The 17,207-nt window shown below is 46.1% G+C and overlaps 1 protein-coding gene and 1 long non-coding RNA gene across 2 annotated transcripts in view; one reads left to right on the top strand and one right to left on the bottom strand.

Annotated features, from left to right (window-relative positions):
* Positions 1-2,351, bottom strand: part of ME2 (malic enzyme 2) — a 44,429-nt gene extending 42,078 nt beyond the window's left edge. The window contains exon 1 of the mRNA XM_004579493.4: positions 2,345-2,351. The gene's annotated coding sequence lies outside the window, so the exon portion shown is untranslated. The remainder of the gene's footprint in view (positions 1-2,344) is intronic.
* A 302-nt stretch (positions 2,352-2,653) lies between these two features.
* LOC131482503 (uncharacterized) overlaps positions 2,654-17,207 on the top strand; it is a 35,231-nt gene continuing 20,677 nt past the window's right edge. Inside the window, exons 1-3 of the long non-coding RNA XR_009247054.1 lie at positions 2,654-2,820; positions 5,119-5,281; positions 7,796-7,861. This is a non-coding gene — a long non-coding RNA (uncharacterized LOC131482503). The remainder of the gene's footprint in view (positions 2,821-5,118; positions 5,282-7,795; positions 7,862-17,207) is intronic.

Here is a 17,207-nt window from a genome sequence, read left to right on the forward strand (position 1 = left end):
ACAACCTCCCTCGAGGCAAGCATCTCATCACTCCAATGGGGATGAAGATGTACTGTAGAGGGCTGTTTGAAGATCTGAATTGGATCACCTACAGAACACGCAATCAAGGTGCCCTCGGAATGCTCTGGCAATGCCGGCTGCCACGGCATTACTCTGCTCACAGACTGTCCCAACTGCTCTAAATGCCTGAGAGTCTACATATCAACATCTTCTACCGGTGAATCCCACAAGGAGAGGCCAGGAGGATAATCAGGATCACATTTATTTACAATATTTCAACTTCAACCTTTCAGCAGAGAATTTGGATGGCACACAAACCCAGGCCACATCAGCAGCTCTGGCAGAATCTCCAGGTCTCATCATGTTGGAAATGGGTGTGTGTGTCCTTCAAAGCAGGCACCATATAATCAGAACGGTGACTCTAGCACCAAATGGTTACCTCTGAAGAAAAAAAAGCTACCTTTCTAGAAACTCAAATGTAATCTTTATTTACTGTGAATTCTGTCAATTAACATGAATCTTCAGTTTAAAAAAATCCAAGTTTTAGTGCTAACTTGCCTTAAAACATGGCTAGCAATTCAACATCTGCAATTCCACAACATAAATCATCAATTTAATGTAAAATCAACTGTAGCTTAGAATAGCTTTTTATAGAAACTTAAGGGCAATTTGCATGTGGAGTACGTGGATAGCATTTCAGCAGAAATTCTCGGATGGTAAATAAAATTTTCATGTATCAGTATTCAATGTGATCTTCCTAAATACAGATTCCTCCTAAGCGGTAAACCTCCAGCAGTTCCCTCAGGAGCAGCTGGTAAGTAGGAGCAGGCTGTTCCCAACAGAAGGGGAAGCTTTCACCAAAGCACAGCCCCGCATTAACAGGAACTGTAATGCCACTACTTCTAGCTTCCCTCCCTGCCTAACATGCAGTTCTTTGCAAGCACCATGGGAGAACCAGGCACAGATGGCAAAGAAATGCTCAAAGTCCATTAAAGTTCTAATATTAAAAGATACGGTTAAACTATCCCTTCTCCCCCATATTTCTGCAAATGACATTAAGTGCAATATACGCTCAACTAGTTATAACAACTACACACAAGACTGATGGAAGCAAAGTGACTGTTCCCTAACTTCCAGAATATTTGGAAAGTAAAGATCAAAATTTAGGAGTGCAACACTCTAATTCCCTTAAAAGAAACAATGCCTGGGGGAGAGAGGGGCACTGACATTTGGGGGGGGGGGGTCGGGGTGGAGCAAAGGTGGAGTGTCTGAGTCTGAATTCAGGCTTGGTCAAGTTAAAAACCGGATTTAGGCCAAGTTAATCTGCCTAAATTCCGCTTGTCTGTGGACCAGAGATAATAAAAAAGCATCAGCCTTAAAGGATTATTTCGCGAAAATTCCACGCAGAGATCACGACCCAGCCCACTACTTAACTGCCCCTTTTTGATCATCATAACCATCATCATCAACTGCCACACTCAGAAAACAGCAGTGGCGTTAAGTGCCCTGCTCAACAGTGAATGATGGGAGCATTAGGATGATAGAGCCACAAATACAAGGAAATGCTTTTTGTAAGGAAGCACTTCTGCTGAGGCTGATTTTTTTTCACGCTTCTCACCACAAAAAACACTCCCCCCCCCAAAAAAAAGACTTTCTAGAATGATCTTCGGAACCCAAAACGAAAGTCAAAGCTAGGACCACAAATGGAATATCGCATTGCATCGCTGGTTATCGCGAGCACCCAAGAAACACCTGCCAATCCCGGGGACACAAACACCCTTCCTCCTGAGCGGACAACCATTCCAATCCTAGAACTTTCTAGCCTGCAGCCACGAGGCCCCTTGAAATGAAAACAAACAAACAACAACAACAACAAAAAAGTACACAAACACGGCCTCATCAGGGTCATCTGGGAGGAAGATGTCTGCTTGCCAAAAGGCCTCCGAGCCACCAGACCCGTCTTTCCAGGGGTGCGGGGCGAAGGCAGCAAGGGATGCTCGGGGTCTGGAGGCCACACAGAGCTCGACTCCCGGGGGTGGGGGACAGGGGCGACTCCACTGCAAGCAACCTGGAAAGCGTGCCCCGAAAGCGTGCGCCCGGGGGTCGCGCCCGCCCCGCCCCTCAGCCCGGGCGCGCCTCAGCAGGCAGGCCGCTTCCTTCCTCCTCCCTTCCCAGCCCGCCCAAGGCCGGCAGAGGCGGGCCACACGCGCCGAGGCCGGCGGCACGGCCGCGCTCGGCTCCGCCGCCCCGAGAAGGCCTGCGCCCTCTCCCCTCCGGGAGCCCCCGCCGCCCCGGTAACGCCGCGCCGAGGCCTCCCGTCACCGCACGCCGCTCCGAACCTTACCAGCCGCTCGCCCGCTCGCCCCGCGACAGGTGGCGCTGCCAGAGGAGAGGCCGCGGGCCTACCACCCACCCCGGGGGATGCTCCGCTCCTGCGCCCCTTCTCTGAGCACCCCGAAGCCGGCACCGGGTCAGGTTCGCTCTGGCGTGGGCGGCCCCCCAACCCGCCGAAAAGTAGCCAGGAACCCGGCGCGGGCCGGCACGGCCCCATGGGCGGAGACAGACAGACGTATACGCCAATGAGATCCGGAGAGCCGGCACAGGGGCGGGACTCGCCTCGGGGTTCAGCGGGTCCTGGCCGCCGCACCTTCCGTGCTGTTCTTCGAGGTACTGTTAGAAGGCGGGCGCGCGCCCGGGCAAGGAGGACGCCATCCGGAGGATGAGAGTGGGGCCCTTGCGGAGGAGGAACCCGGAGATGTGGTGCCCCAGAAGGAAGCCGGGGCTGGCTGAGCGTCAGCGCCGCGCCCCCCACACTCCCGGGTCCGCGGGGAGGATGGAGGGGGTCAGGGCTGTGCGCAGGCGCGGGCGGCTCCAAGTCGCCCCTCAGGATCCTGCGAGGGACCGGCGGCGAGTGAGGACGCGGGAAATGCAAGGCTTCCGCACGTGAGGGCCAAGGGTGTGTGTGTGTGTGTGTGTGTGTGTGTGTGTGTGTGTGTGTGTGTGTAGAATTCTGACTCAGGATTCTTTACTATCCTCCACGGCGGCTGCAGTTTCTGACCCGCACAGTCAGCAAAAGTAGTCAGGGTCCTCTCAGAAAAGCCCTGAGCACTAGGTTGTCTTTGAAAGCAGTGAAGACCATGCTTTCCTGACGGTACGCTCCTCCCCGCGATGATGATTGTGAAAATGTTTCAGAAAACGTTATTGCCAGAAAGTCTTTGATTGAATGCATGTACTCTCAAAATAAGGTATGGAGATGATCATTTTAAGAATGGTGTAGGATTAAAGAGAGGAGAGGCAAGGCAGATGGAATAAAAAGCGATGAGGAATGTAGGATCCAGAAAATGGAGAAGTGAATTGTTACCATCTGAACTCTGATGATGATATAAGTCCTAGATCGGCAGTGCCACGCTGCAGGGTGGGGCACGTGAAGGAACACTGCAATTAGATGATAAATGATACGTATGGCTGCTATAGCAATCACCGTGGTAAAGCGTGGCCATAAATAGGCATGACCTGAAATAACCCAGAAAATTGTAACATGCAGAGGTTGGAAAAGGAAAACTTCAGAAAGTACACGTGTCTTTAGAAATGCCCCCCTTAGAGCCCAGCGTGATAGCCTAGTGGCTAAAGTCCATGCCTTGAACACATGGGGATCTCAAATGGGCACCAGTTCGTGTCCCAGTGAACCCGCTTCCCCTCCAGCTCCTTGCTTGTGGCCTGGGGAAGCAGTCGAGGACAGCCCAAAACCTTGGGACCCTACACCCATGTGGAAGACCCGGAAGAGGCTCCAGGCTCCTGGCTCCTGGCTCAGTATCGACGCAGCTCTGGCCATTGGAGCCACTTGGGGAATGAGTCAGTGGATGGAAGATCTTCCTCTGTCTCTCCTTCTCTCTGTTTATCTGACTTTCCAATAAATAAAGCTTTAAAAAAAGAAAAGAAAAGAAATGCCCCCTTAGGGATCTGGTGACCGCGAGTAGCCTGGCTCGGGTGCTTGGGCCCGCCTGCAAGAATATGTCCCCCTCAGTGAAAAAGGCAAAGCAGTGGACACAGACCCTGATGCACAAGGAGAATATGGCAGCCCATTTGGTGCTGGTGCAGAAGGAGAACAGAACAAGTTGGACAACTACCCCAGCCAAATGATGACATCAAAAATCTGGATGAATGGAGACTTGAGGTCAACTGTGTCAGTCAATGGACATTGGAGAGGGCTGCATCATCTTTGAATCAGCAAAATCGACAGTATTTCAGAACTATCCAAACCACTTGAGCAGAAATCCTTGGGACATGCACCACATCGGGACCCTGGGTTGATATTGGGTGGCGTTTCCCCATCCCTCGGTACTGGGACATTTGGGAGGCTGGATGTGGCTTCCCCCTTTATCTCTCTCCTTCCCCCAAAAACAAGAAGAAGAAATAGCAAATTTGGAAATAATGAATTCACCTACTTGTCCTTAACCCTCTATCCTTCCCACCTTGATCAACCATGTAATCATCATGAAAAATAAAAAATGAAATAAAGAAATGCGCCTTGGAGGAGGTGAAATTCCTCAGTCTTTGGAAGACACCTACAATGGAGTCATCCCGCATTAAAGGATTTTAGAGATTTGTCGGGGGTGGGGCTTATTTTGGTTAAACTGAGATCCAGCTAGTTTTTCCAGGAAGCAGACACAGCTGTCTGGTTTGTTGATCCCAATTCAAAACTCATTTGTAGCCACTTCAGGGATTGGTCAAAGCTTTCCAATGAAAAATCCCAACAGTTACCTGTAGAAACAAGCTAGCAGTCACCAGAGAATGTAAGAATTCACCTCTAGTTGTGAAATGCCTGTGTGGGTTTCTCTCCACCAACCTATTCTCTGGAGGATGTTAGCTTGGGTGTCTGACAATCACAAAGTTCATGGAGAATGCACAAAGTTCATGGAAATACAGAGTTTGGGCACACAGTAAGTTTTGAAATCCAGGCACTTACTCATGTGTATCACTATGAATTTCCGAAAGATCTCTGCTAGTACAAGATGGTCATAGATTAAGAGCTCAGATCCACAAAACTGTCCTCACATCATGTATCAATCAAGTGCCCAGGTTGCCAATAGCTTACCTTGTGTTCCCTTTATTTGCTAGGATGGCTCCCAGAACTTGACTTTAACTTGTTATAAAGGATCTAAGTGAATTGCCAGAAGGAAAAGACACAAGGAAACAGGAACTGGAAGCTGCCTTGAAGTCAGACACTCCAATAGGAGCTGCAGGCATCCCAAGAGACTCTTGCATCAAAAACATGAACCAGGTATAAAATTTTGGAAAAATTAAAGTTTGATTTCTAATCCAGTAGGTTGGGGCATGCATAACCTACATATTACTACTACTGTTCCAATTGCTATTGCAGCTGCTACTTCATGTCTGATAGCCTCAATAGTTAAAACTAAAGAAGTATAAATTGTTACGATGTGGCAGGTGTTGTGATGCAGTGCAGCTTATTAAGTTGCTTCTTGGGATATCTGAGTTGTGTATCAGTGCCATTTCAAGTCCCAGCTACTACATCCAGTAAGTTCATCTTCCTGCTAATGCATCCTGAGAGATAGCAGGTGATGGCTCAAGTGCTTGGCCACTGCTTTGGCCTGGCCCAGCCATTACTATTGAAAGCCTTCAGGGAATGAACCAGCAAATAGAAGAGGCTCATATTCTCTCTGCCTTCCTCCATCTGTGTCACAAACACACACACACACACACACACACACAGCCTTACAAGAAGATGGAAATAAACATTAAGCAATTATTATGGCAGAAACAGAATTTTGTGCATTTTAATAGTAATTACTTTTTAAATTTTCTTTTTAATATCGTTTATATAGTTGAGAGAGATGCATGACCATGTGGGCTTCCAATTAGAATGAGGAGGGTCAGGTTTGGAGAAAAGTAGGTAGAACAAATGTTTCCTTATTTTTGTTTTCTCCCGCAGTCCCACAGAGGTGAGCCCACGAGTCCCCTTCAAACATGCCCTTAGTGCTTTTACTGCAGTACACCCCCAGACTCCCTTAGGCAATCTGCAGTCCCTCACCAGGGACCAGCGTGCATGTCACTTCCCGGCATTCCCCATCTTGCCCACTTAAAAATCATGGGACAGGTAGCAATGCTGACATGCTGGTATAGTTAACACAAATTTGGCATTAACCCAGTCCAGAATGCCTGCCAGCTACTTGCTGTTCCCCTCCCCCACCCAGTAGTGTAACACTTGCCTAGATACAAAGCAACATAGACAATTGCCTTTAGCTGGATAATAGTAACTTTATTTAAGATTTATTTATTTTTATTGAAAAGTCGGATATACAGAAAGAAGAAGGAGAGACAGAGAGGAAGATTATCCACTGGTTCACTCCTCAAATGGCCACAACAGCCAGAGCTGAGCCGATCTGAAGCCAGGAGCCAAGAGTTTCTTCCAGGTTTCCCACACAGGTGCAGAGTCCCAAAACTTGGCTGTCCTTGACTGCTTTCCCAGGTCCCAGGCAGGGAGCTGGAAGGGAACTGGGGTGACTGGGACACAAACAGGCACCCATGTGGATCGCAGCATGTGCAAGGCAAGAACTTTAACCACTAAGCTACTGCTCTGGGCCTATTTATTTATTTTTAAAGATTTATTTTCATTGGTAAGTTAGATTTACAGAGAGAAGGAGAAACAGAAAGATCTTCCATGTACTGGCTCACTCTCCAAGTGGCCACAATGTCCAGAGCTGAGCCAGTTCGAAGCTAGGAGCCAGGAGCTTCCTCCTGGTCTCCGACACAGGTCCCAAGGCTTTGGATCATCTTCTGCTTTCCCAGGCCACAAGCAGGGAGCTGGATGGGAAATGGAGTAGCCAGGATATGAAATGAAGTAGCCAGGATATCCCATATGGGATCCCAGCGCAAGCAAGGCGAGGACTTTAGCCCCTAGGCTATCACTTTGGGCCCAATAGTAACTATTTATACCTGCAAACAGAAAACCCTATGAATTGGATTATACAAATAGAGACTTCTTTCACAAATCAAGAAATGTAGGAGCCAAAGCTTGTTCACTTTCCTGATGTTCCTTGAGAACATGAAAACCTTGCCTAAGTGCACGGCCACCTCGAGAGACGACAATAGAACTGACAACCTGTTTAGGAATACGGCTGAACGTGAACTACTAGTGCAAGCAGAGCATAGGCCACTCTGATTATACACCCCATTTATCATTAATCTGGGAGTGATAAAAGGAGGATCATTTGGATTATATAGAGGGTGGGAATTGTGGGAGTAAGGAGAGGGAGTTTGCCGGTTTTCTGAGAATTGCTGCAATTCTACCACTTGTTTGCTTTTTGCTTGCTTGTTCAGTTACCTGCTTATTTCCTTCCAAGGACAGCATCAAAGGTCATTGAGAAGAGGAAAAGAGTGAAAAATACACAAAAGGCTTGTACATTTAAAAGATACAGATGTGGGGCCTGGCATGGTAGCCTAATGACTAGGGTCCTCACCTTGCACGGGCTGGTTCGTGTCCCGGCAGCCCTGTTTCCCATCCAGCTCCCTGCTTGTGGCCTGGGAAAGAGTTGAGGACGGCCCAAAGCCTTGGGACCCTGCACCTGCATGGGAGACCTGGAAGAAGCGATCCTGTCAGATCCTGTTGTCAGGTGTGCTTTAGGAAGAACAGATCACAACACAGGATGCAGTCCAACAAGGCCCTAGGGTCCAAATCAGTACCCAGCAGGTGCTGGTCTGTGTCTCTGAACAAAGAAAGGTGTGAGCGGGAATCAGTTTGTGTGGATTCTGTACTGTTGGGCTTTGTTTGCAGTTTGGCCTGTTCACCGGGGAAGAAGGAGGAGCCTTGAGTGGTCAGTGGTGGAAGACACCTGACCAGGTGAGTGCCCTGTAAAATCCTTCAGCTGACAGAGTTTCAGGTGGCATATATGTCTGTTTTAAGATAAATACGTATTTGCCAGCCTTACTCAGAATTAGAGATCCCCAGAAAAAAAGCTTTGTCTTAGTTGTCATGAAAATTGGTAGCTTCATTTTATCCAAACACCACAATGTGTTTCCGTAAGGAAAATCCATTATATTGATATTTCACAGAATTATGGAAGGTCATTCTCTTTGTGATGATAGTATACATAAATAGAATCATTGGCTTGGGGCTGACAGATTATCTGTAGCAAACACAGAATGTGCTAAGCACACTATGAGATTTACACATCTCTGTAGGCCTCAGGATAGAAACTGTTAATAATGAATGCTAACTGCACTGTTGCAAACTATCCTCTAATAAATCAGAATCATTAAAAATGTAAACTCTTTAAAAAGCTAAGAGAGGGCCCAGCACGATAGCGTAGTAGTTAAGGTCCTCACCTTGACCGCCTGGGATCCCATATGGGTGCCGGTTCTAATCCCGGCAGCTCCACTTCCCATCCAGCTCCCTGCTTGTGGCCTGGGAAAGCAGTAGAGGATGGCCCAAAGCCTCGCGTGGGAGACCCGGAAGAGGCTCCTGGCTTTGGATCGGCTCAGCTCCCGCTGTTATGGCCACCTGGGGAGGGAACAAATAGATGGAAGATCTTTCTCTCTGTTGTCTGCCTTTCCAATAAAAATAAATAAATCTTAAAACAAAACAAAACAAAACTCCTTCTGTTGGCCTCCTATATAAGTGAGACAAAAGCATTTTGCAGGTAAATACTATCATTAAGAAAAAATGTTTCACGAAAAACAATGAATTTGATAGTGGTAATTTCCTCTGAAAACATACTAGGAAATCTTTATGTGATTAAAGTAAATATAGCTTTTCAGTCTGTTTAAAGGGTAAATGAATACTTCAATTAGCAATATCTTCATTACCAAAAATATTTGAAAGAACGTTCCAGAGATTTTTGTGAAGAACAAAGATATTAGCATCACATAGGCTAATTAACAATGAGTGATCCTTTATTCCGTGAGGAGAAATAGTACTTTGACATTTATGGACAGTATTTTCCTGTAGTCAGTTCTTCTCGTACGACTTATTAGGCAACCTAGAAGGCAAAAAGTAAAAATTGAGTAGTACCATGACTGTGCAAATACCCTTTCCCGCTTGGTGACACTTTAAATTCTAGCCCTGGGGCTAGTGTTGTCAGGCAGCCAGTTAAGCCCCTTTTGGGAAGCCACTAGCTCATAGCCAAATGCCAATTTGAGACCCAACTACACTGCTTCCAATCCAGCATTCTTTTTTTTTTAAAGATTTATTTATTTTTATTACAAAGTCAGATATACAGAGAGGAGGAGAGACAGAGAGGAAGATCTTCCGTCCGATGATTCACTCCCTAAGTGAGCTGCGACGAGCCGGTGCGCGCCGATCCGATGCCAGGAACCAGGAACCTGGAACCTCCTCCAGGTCTCCCACACGGGTGCAGTGTCCCAATGCATTGGGCCGTCCTCAACTGCTTTCCCAGGCCACAAGCAGGGAGCTGGATGGGAAGTGGAGCTGCCGGGATTAGAACCGGCGCCCATATGGGATCCTGGTGCGTTCAAGGTGAGGACTTTAGCCGCTAGGCCACGCTGCCAGGCCCCAATCCAGCATTCTTGCTACTGCATTTTGGAAGGTTGTCCATGGCTCAAGTGCTCCCTGCTGTGTGGCAGATCCAAACGGCATTCCTGCTTCCAGCTCAAGTCAGCACCACCAACTGTTGCAGATATGAGATGTGAACCTCTTTTTCTGCTTTTAAGTAGATGAAAATCAGTAAATCAAAATTAGTAAATAAATCCTAATCTTGGTTATATCATTATCTATAACTCCTTGTGAGACAATTCTGGGAGCAGTAACACTGACATCACCAGGGAGCTCATTAAAATGAAAAAAAAAACACAAAAACCCGCCCAGACTCAGGATCCCCATACCTGCTGGAACAGCATGCCCACGTGGCTCCAGGCACATTAGCGCTGAGAAGCACGGAGACCCTCTGATGTTCCTGTGAACTCATTGCTGGGGATAGATCTTTATTTCTAAAAGGCGCTAATGAGAAGACCATGATACTGTTTTTATATTCAAGAGGTTGGTGCACCAAGGCAAACACATGGTTGTTCATTTCATTTCCAGAGTGTTACACCAAGCCATGAGCAATGCTGTCTTATTGCTTGTTCTCTGGATGGGTAGCAATGAACTACACACTAGGCAGAAAGTTTGCCCCAAATGAGAGAGCTGCAAAGTTCCCGATGTCTCATGGGGGAAAAGACAAGTCCTGGCAGTGTTTGTTTTGATGAAACAAACGTGTTCCTAGGATCTTGAACCTAAGTGTGTGATAGTAATAGCATCTGCAGGCTTCATAATTCTTAGACTATACAAGTTGGAAAAGAGATTCTGTCTCTTGGGGGGCAGCACAGGGACATTTTTCTGTAAAATATTCCAAAGATTCCTCTGACTAAGAGAACAGCCACAACAGGGAGATACAATGAGGGCACCAAAATATATAAATTGGATTTGATTATTCAATATGTTTACCTAAAGAACAACAAATGTCAGTTCTTTGTTGTGTGGTTATCAGAATCCTGAAACTAGCTTTAGCATTTTTTAAAGATTTATTTATTTTTATTGGAAAGGCAAATATACAGAGAGGAGGAGAGACAGGAAGATCTTCTGTCTGATGATTCACTCCCCAAGTGAGCCGCAACAGCCAGAGCTGTGCCAATCTGGAGCCAGGAGCTCTTCTGGGTCTCCCACATGAGTGCAGGGTCCCAAAGCCTTGGACCATCCTCACCTGCTTTCCCAGGCCACAAGCAGAGAGTTAGATGGAAGCGGGGCTGCTGGTATTAGAAACAGCACCCATATGGGATCCCGGCATGTGCAAAAGAAGTTTTGCTGCTAGGCTACTGTGCTGGGCCCAAGCTTTAGCATTTTTATATTGATCATCCTGTGTGTTTGACATCAATAAGATGTGTTCTAACCACAAAAGAAATTTTATGCCCTATACCCCTTTCTTTTTTGACTTTAGGTTTGCCATCATTCTTTCTTTCTTTCTTTTTTAGATTTTTTATTGTTATTGGAAAGCCAGATATACAGAGAGGAGGAGAGACTGAGAGGAAGATCTTCCATCCGTTGTTTCACTCCCCAAGTGAGCTGCAACGGGCCAATGCACGCCAATCCGATGCCGGGAACCAGGAACCTCTTCCGAGTCTCCCACACGGGTGCAGGGTCCCGAGGCTTTGTGCCATCCTCAACTGCTTTCCCAGGCCACAAGCAGGGAGCTGGATGGGAAGTGGAGCTGCCGGGATTAGAACCGGCGCCCATATGGGATCCCGGGGCATTCAAGGTCAGGACTTTAGCCGCTAGGCCACACCGCCGGGCCCTATCATTCTTTCTTTTTAAAAAGTTATTTATTTATGTAAAAGACAGAGTGAGAGAAAGGGAAAGAAAGAAGGAGGAAGAGATCTACCTGTTTGTTCACTTCCTAAATGACCAGAGGCGCTAGATCCAGAACTCCCACGTGGGTGTTCAGGAACCACACACCTTAGCCACCCTTTGCTGCCTTTCATAGTGTGTTACCTGGGAGCTGACCTGCAGCAGCGCCTTGAACCAGTGCTTGTGTGGGATGCACACCTCTTGGGCACAGCTTCACCTGTGGTATCACAAATCACCCCTGGGGCTTGCCACTAGTATTTTGAAATGCTTTCTAAAATAACTTACCTTCTAGGCTACCCTGGTCTCCTGGGCTGAGAACTCTTCCAGATGTTCTTTGTATTGCCAGTGGTTTCCTTGGGAATATCTGGGAGATCCCAGGATCTCCATGGAGGTTTGACTCAATTCTGTTAGTTCACATTAGTTTTGGAAACTGTACCAGTCCCAGCAGTTAACTGGGAGCATTCTGGATTAACAGGCATCCAAAGAGAAGTAGAATCTTTCTTTTCTTGTACTTTAACCAACATTATAATTAGATTGTACAGAAGAACAAGGCTTCTAAATAACATGACTTTGAGAAGAAAAAAGAAATATTCCAATATATTAAAACCACCAAATGATGCAAATAGAATCTGTTGCTCATGTCTTTGTATCTAAAATTAAAAGTAATGGGTCTTCAGCTTTATTTGTAAAGTACCACCTAACAGATTCTTAACTTTTTTGCTCAGTGGTTATCACTGGAAACCTGTAGGAGCCAAGGGACTCTGTAAAATGCTTTTTCTTCAACACATAAAGCAGAATAATCACAGAATCCAATTGTAATGAATCAGAGTTACAAAATAATTTTTAAACCCTAAATCTGTAACATAATTTATGCATTACTTTATAATCCATTAAATGAAAAAGCTAATGGAGGGTTGAATCACTGGTAGTAATATTTCAAAATATTTATAGCAATTTTAAAGTGATATGATCAGTCATTTATGTTCATCTTCATGGTTTGCTGCTTATGTTTACAATAGAAAAAATGTTAAATTCCACTTATAAATGACTGAAAGCAGATGTATATTCTCCGCAGTCCTTGTTCGCAGTACCTGTGGTTAAGAACTCCTGTTGGGCTGGGCCCGGCGGTGTGGCCTAGCGGCTAAAGTCCTCGCCTTGAAAGCCCCGGGATCCCATATGGGCGCCGGTTCTAATCCCGGCAGCTCCACTTCCCATCCAGCTCCCTGCTTGTGGCCTGGGAAAGCAGTCGAGGACGGCCCAATGCATTGGGACCCTGCACCCGCGTGGGAGACCCGGAAGAGGTTCCTGGTTCCCGGCATCGGATCGGCGCGCATCGGCCCGTTGCGGCTCACTTGGGGAGTGAATCATCGGATGGAAGATCTTCCTCTCTGTCTCTCCTCCTCTGTGTATATCCGGCTGTAATAAAATGAATAAATCTTTAAAAAAAAAAAAAAGAACTCCTGTTGGGGGGCTGGCTTTGTGGTATAGAGGGCAAAGCCAGTAGCCACAAGCGTCCCAGTATGGGCGCCCAATTCCTGACTGTTCCACTTCTACTCCAACTCCCTGCTCATGCCCTGGGAAAAGCAGCTGAAGTAACCCAGGTGGGAGGCCAAGATGAAGCTTCTGACTCCTGGCTTTGGCCATAGCAAAGCAGCCATCAGCAGATGAAAGCTCCCTTCTTATCCTCTCTGTGTAACTCTGACTTTCGAATAAATAAACAAATCTTTAACAAGGAAAAACAAACAAAAGACTTCTGAGGTAGCTTACCAGTTTTTATCTAGGTTCAGTTAAGAATCCTGTTTAACCTGTCAGCAACTGATGGATTCAACTAGCAGTGCTGGGAAACAGTTTCCTGTACCAGTTTCTCCAGTCACAACTCCAACTTCAAGGTCACCTGGAGACCTTCTCCAACAACAGGTCCTTTGCTACTTTCAGTGAACTCAATTTCAATTTGTTGAGCTTTCCTTGGGGCAACGTAACCTAGGATTCCCAGCTACTGGGTAAATTTGCATTAGGTCACAAATGAGGGTTTAGCTGATTTAACATTGAGAGGTTACTTTTAAGTTGAAAATTGGCCATTTCTCTCCAAAGTTTACCATTTAGAAAACTTGTCTTAAGTATGTTTTTATTCTTCAGAGGAATTTGTACATCTCACCAGATGGCAAGGGCACATATTGTTAGATATGCCAAGGAAGTAATTTATTACTGATCCACTGTCTTTTTGGAGTAATTCACTGAACACATTTCCAAAGCCCACCACAGGAATTTTTAAAAAGCAATTGACATGTTTCTCTTGGCAGACACATATTTCAGCTTCTTTTGTGAAGAAAAATAAATTGCTTGTGTACTAATGTTTGACTCATACCCTCTGATCTGACACAAGCAGCAGCAGTAATCCTTGTGCAAGGTTGGGGAAAGAATAGAATATTTTGTTTCTTGCCAGCTATAAAAATAACACTCAAAAATCCATTATACCCAGCAGGAGAAAAGGGAACCTGAACAGACCCCGTGACTTTCAGTCCATTTTGTACTTTTCAGGGCAGAAAGGAGAAGTGAGGAGGCAAAAGTGAGAAAGAGAATCTTCTGGAACTTGTTTTTCTGTCCAAGTCCTTTCAACAAAACAAAACAAACCCCTACAGAGCCACCCCTCCCGTGAACACAGTCGCTCATTCATGTCATGCAACCCAGATTCTGGCACGTCAATGATATTGAAACAGTTTATGTACAAGCTCCTCCTCTTTTGGTGGAACACAAACCTTTTCTCAGCCCTGAGCTTCCGTGTTCTTTCAACAAAACTCGGCCCGGCTGACTTCTTCCCCTGACACTCTGTCCTCTGCTGGATGCTTCCTTTGCTCTTCCAGCGCCTCATGCACCTAATGACTCACATCAGGGTGTTCTGCTGTGAATGGAACTCTCGGTCTAGTCTTTTCCCCTAAATGGGCTGCATTCATTCAGTAAACATTGTCTGAGCAAACATATGAGTTACCTCTACGCCCATGGTGGAGTTGGCAGGTGGAGGACTGAGGAAGAAGTGAGGTTGAAAACAGGCGCCTCTACAGATAACTATGAGGTTTGTGACGCAATAGGAATGAGTATTATGGTGTATAAGGGTACTTCAAGAAGTTGGAGGAAAATGAAATTAAAAGGTCAATTTATTTTGGTGCAAAAATTTATTATTTCTTCCTTTTAAAAGATATATTTGTTTATTTGAAAAAGAACGTGATCTTCCCTAAGATGATTCACTTCCCAAAAGACACAACAGTGGATCTGAGCCCGGCCAAAGCTAAGAACAGGAAGCTGCATCAGAGTCCTCTGTGAGTGTCAGGGGCCCAAGCACTTGAGACCAGCTTCCGCTGCTTTTCCAGGCATATCATCAGCGAGCTGGATTGAAAGCTGGGACTTGAACCAACACTCTGATATTGGATTTGGGCTCTGCATGTGGCTTGACACATTGTACCATAATGATGGTTCCTTGTTCAAAAATTTTTTAAGATCTGTGCATAAAAGGAATTTTAATAAATTCATGCAAAATTGTTAAAAACTATTCATGGATTTCAGATTTTTGAACCCAAATAAACGTGTTTTTAAAAAATATTGAATGGTATTTTTTTTCAAGATTTATATATTTTTATTACAAAGTCAGATATACAAGAGGAGGAGAGACAGAGAGGAAGATCTTCCTTCCGATAATTCACTCCCCAAGTGAGAGCAATGGCCGGTGCTGCGCCGATCCAAAGCTGGGAACCAGGAACCTCTTCCGGGTCTCCCACGCAGGTGCAGGGTCCCGAGGCTTTGGGCCGTCCTCGACTGCTTTCCCAGGCCACAAGCAGGGAGCTGGAGGAGAAGTGGAGCTGCCGGGATTAGAACCGGCGTCCATATGGGATCCCAGCACGTTCAAGGCGAGGACTTTAGCTGCTAGGCCACACCGCCGGGCCCAATTGTATTGTATTTTCTTTTTTTAAGATTTATTTTTATTACAAAGTCAGATATACAGAGAGGAGGAGAGACAGAGAGGAAGATCTTCCGTCCGATGATTCACTCCCCAAGTGAGCTGCAACGGGCCGATGCACGCCGATCCGAAGCCGGGAACCAGGAACCTCTTCCGAGTCTCCCACGCGGTGCAGGATCCCAAATCCTTGGGCCGTCCTCGACTGCTTTCCCAGGACACAAGCAGGGAGCTGGATGGGAAGTGGAGCTGCCGGGATTAGAACCGGCGCCGAAATGGGATCTTGGTGGGTTCAAGGCGAGGACTTTAGCTGCTAGGCCACGCCGCCAGGCCCTGTATTGTATTTTAAAACTAAAGAGATAGAGGTGGGCAGAGAGAGATCTTCCATCTGCTGTTTTACTCTCCAGATGTCCACAACAGCGACAGCTGGGCCAGGCAGAACTTAGGAGCTCCAAACTTAATCCAGGTCTCCCGCATGAGTGGCATGGACCCAACTACTTGAGCCAACATCTGAAGCCTCCAAGGTAAAGTTATCATTTAGTTTTATTTTCCCACAAACCTTTTTGAAGTATTCTCAGTAATGAGGCCAAAAGAAAGGTGCATCTAGTTCACTGGGAAGAAGATGGGGAAATTCATTCATTTTAATTCAGCAAACATTAATAGACATGAATTCAACATGCAATAAGACAGACCTACTAGGTGCCAGCTGTGAAACCACAGACTGCAAGAGTAAACAAGGAAAAAAAAGTGAACAAGACAGCCCTGGGTCTCGTCTGTAGGGAGCTAAGTGTCTATGAAGAGTGTACTAACACATTAAATGATTCATAATATTGCATAATTTTAATCAGTCTGCTACCTGGCTACAGGATGCCAGGGAGTGTTTAATAGTTTGGATGAACCTGGTCCAGAAACAAGCAAAAGCTTTCCTGAACAGACACCTTCAAAAACCTGAAGCTAGAAGCCTGGGTAGAAATTCATCAGGTACAGGGAAGACATAGCAGTCAGCAGTGACTCCGAGGAAGCAGAGGTTAACCAAGGAGTATTGGACTGATAGAACGTGATACAGGGAGAGTCACAGAGCCTTATCCTTAAATGTGAGTATAGGCTTTGTCTTGAAAACAAAGCCTAAGGGGAGAGCGTTTAGCCTATAGTTAAGATACCAGTGAAGGGAGAGCCGAGAGCCAACTAAACTGTATCAAAAAATAATTTTTAAAAAAGATACCAGGGTTGCTCATCAGAGTGCTTGGGAGATTGACCCTAGCTCAGGCTGCTGACTCTAACTTTCAGTTAGTGCAGACACTGGGAAGCTGCTGTGATGGAGGGCCTGGATTGAATTCCTAGCTCCTGCCTTTGGCACAGCCCAGTGCTGGTCAGTATGAGCATTTGTGCGAGTGGTAGATTTGTGTGCCCACCTCTCCTTCTACTCCCTAAATGAGTAAGTTTTTGAAAATTAAATTTTTTAAATAAAATGAAGAAAAAAGAAAAAAAAATAGAAAGTCTTATTAAAATTTCAAAGGTCCAGAGGTGGCCAAGGCCACTCTGATGGGGATAGCCTAAAGCCGTGGTCTGCAGGGTTGAAGAAGGTATGGGATACTTAGGAAGTCTGTCCTTTGCCTATGCCTGAGATTTGCAGCTTGGTTCCTGCTGGGTTTGACCAACTCCACCCAAGGGAGATGCAAAGGTACAAAGAGGCCGAACAGACCCTGTTCCTACTTCTCATTGCTGTCGTTTTTACCCAATAGACTGTGGCCACAACTCCAGTTTCCTCTCTCCTCCTTTCCCCACAGTGACAGCCAAGGCACATGCTCACTCAGACCAGGAATAGTCTGACTGTGGTGGTGAACTTCAAGAGCCAGTGTGAATGGGTGAAGGGATGCCCAGGCAGCTCCTGAAACATGATTG

The sequence above is a fragment of the Ochotona princeps genome, chromosome 18 (assembly GCF_030435755.1).
Source record: "Ochotona princeps isolate mOchPri1 chromosome 18, mOchPri1.hap1, whole genome shotgun sequence".
Lineage (NCBI taxonomy): Eukaryota > Metazoa > Chordata > Mammalia > Lagomorpha > Ochotonidae > Ochotona > Ochotona princeps.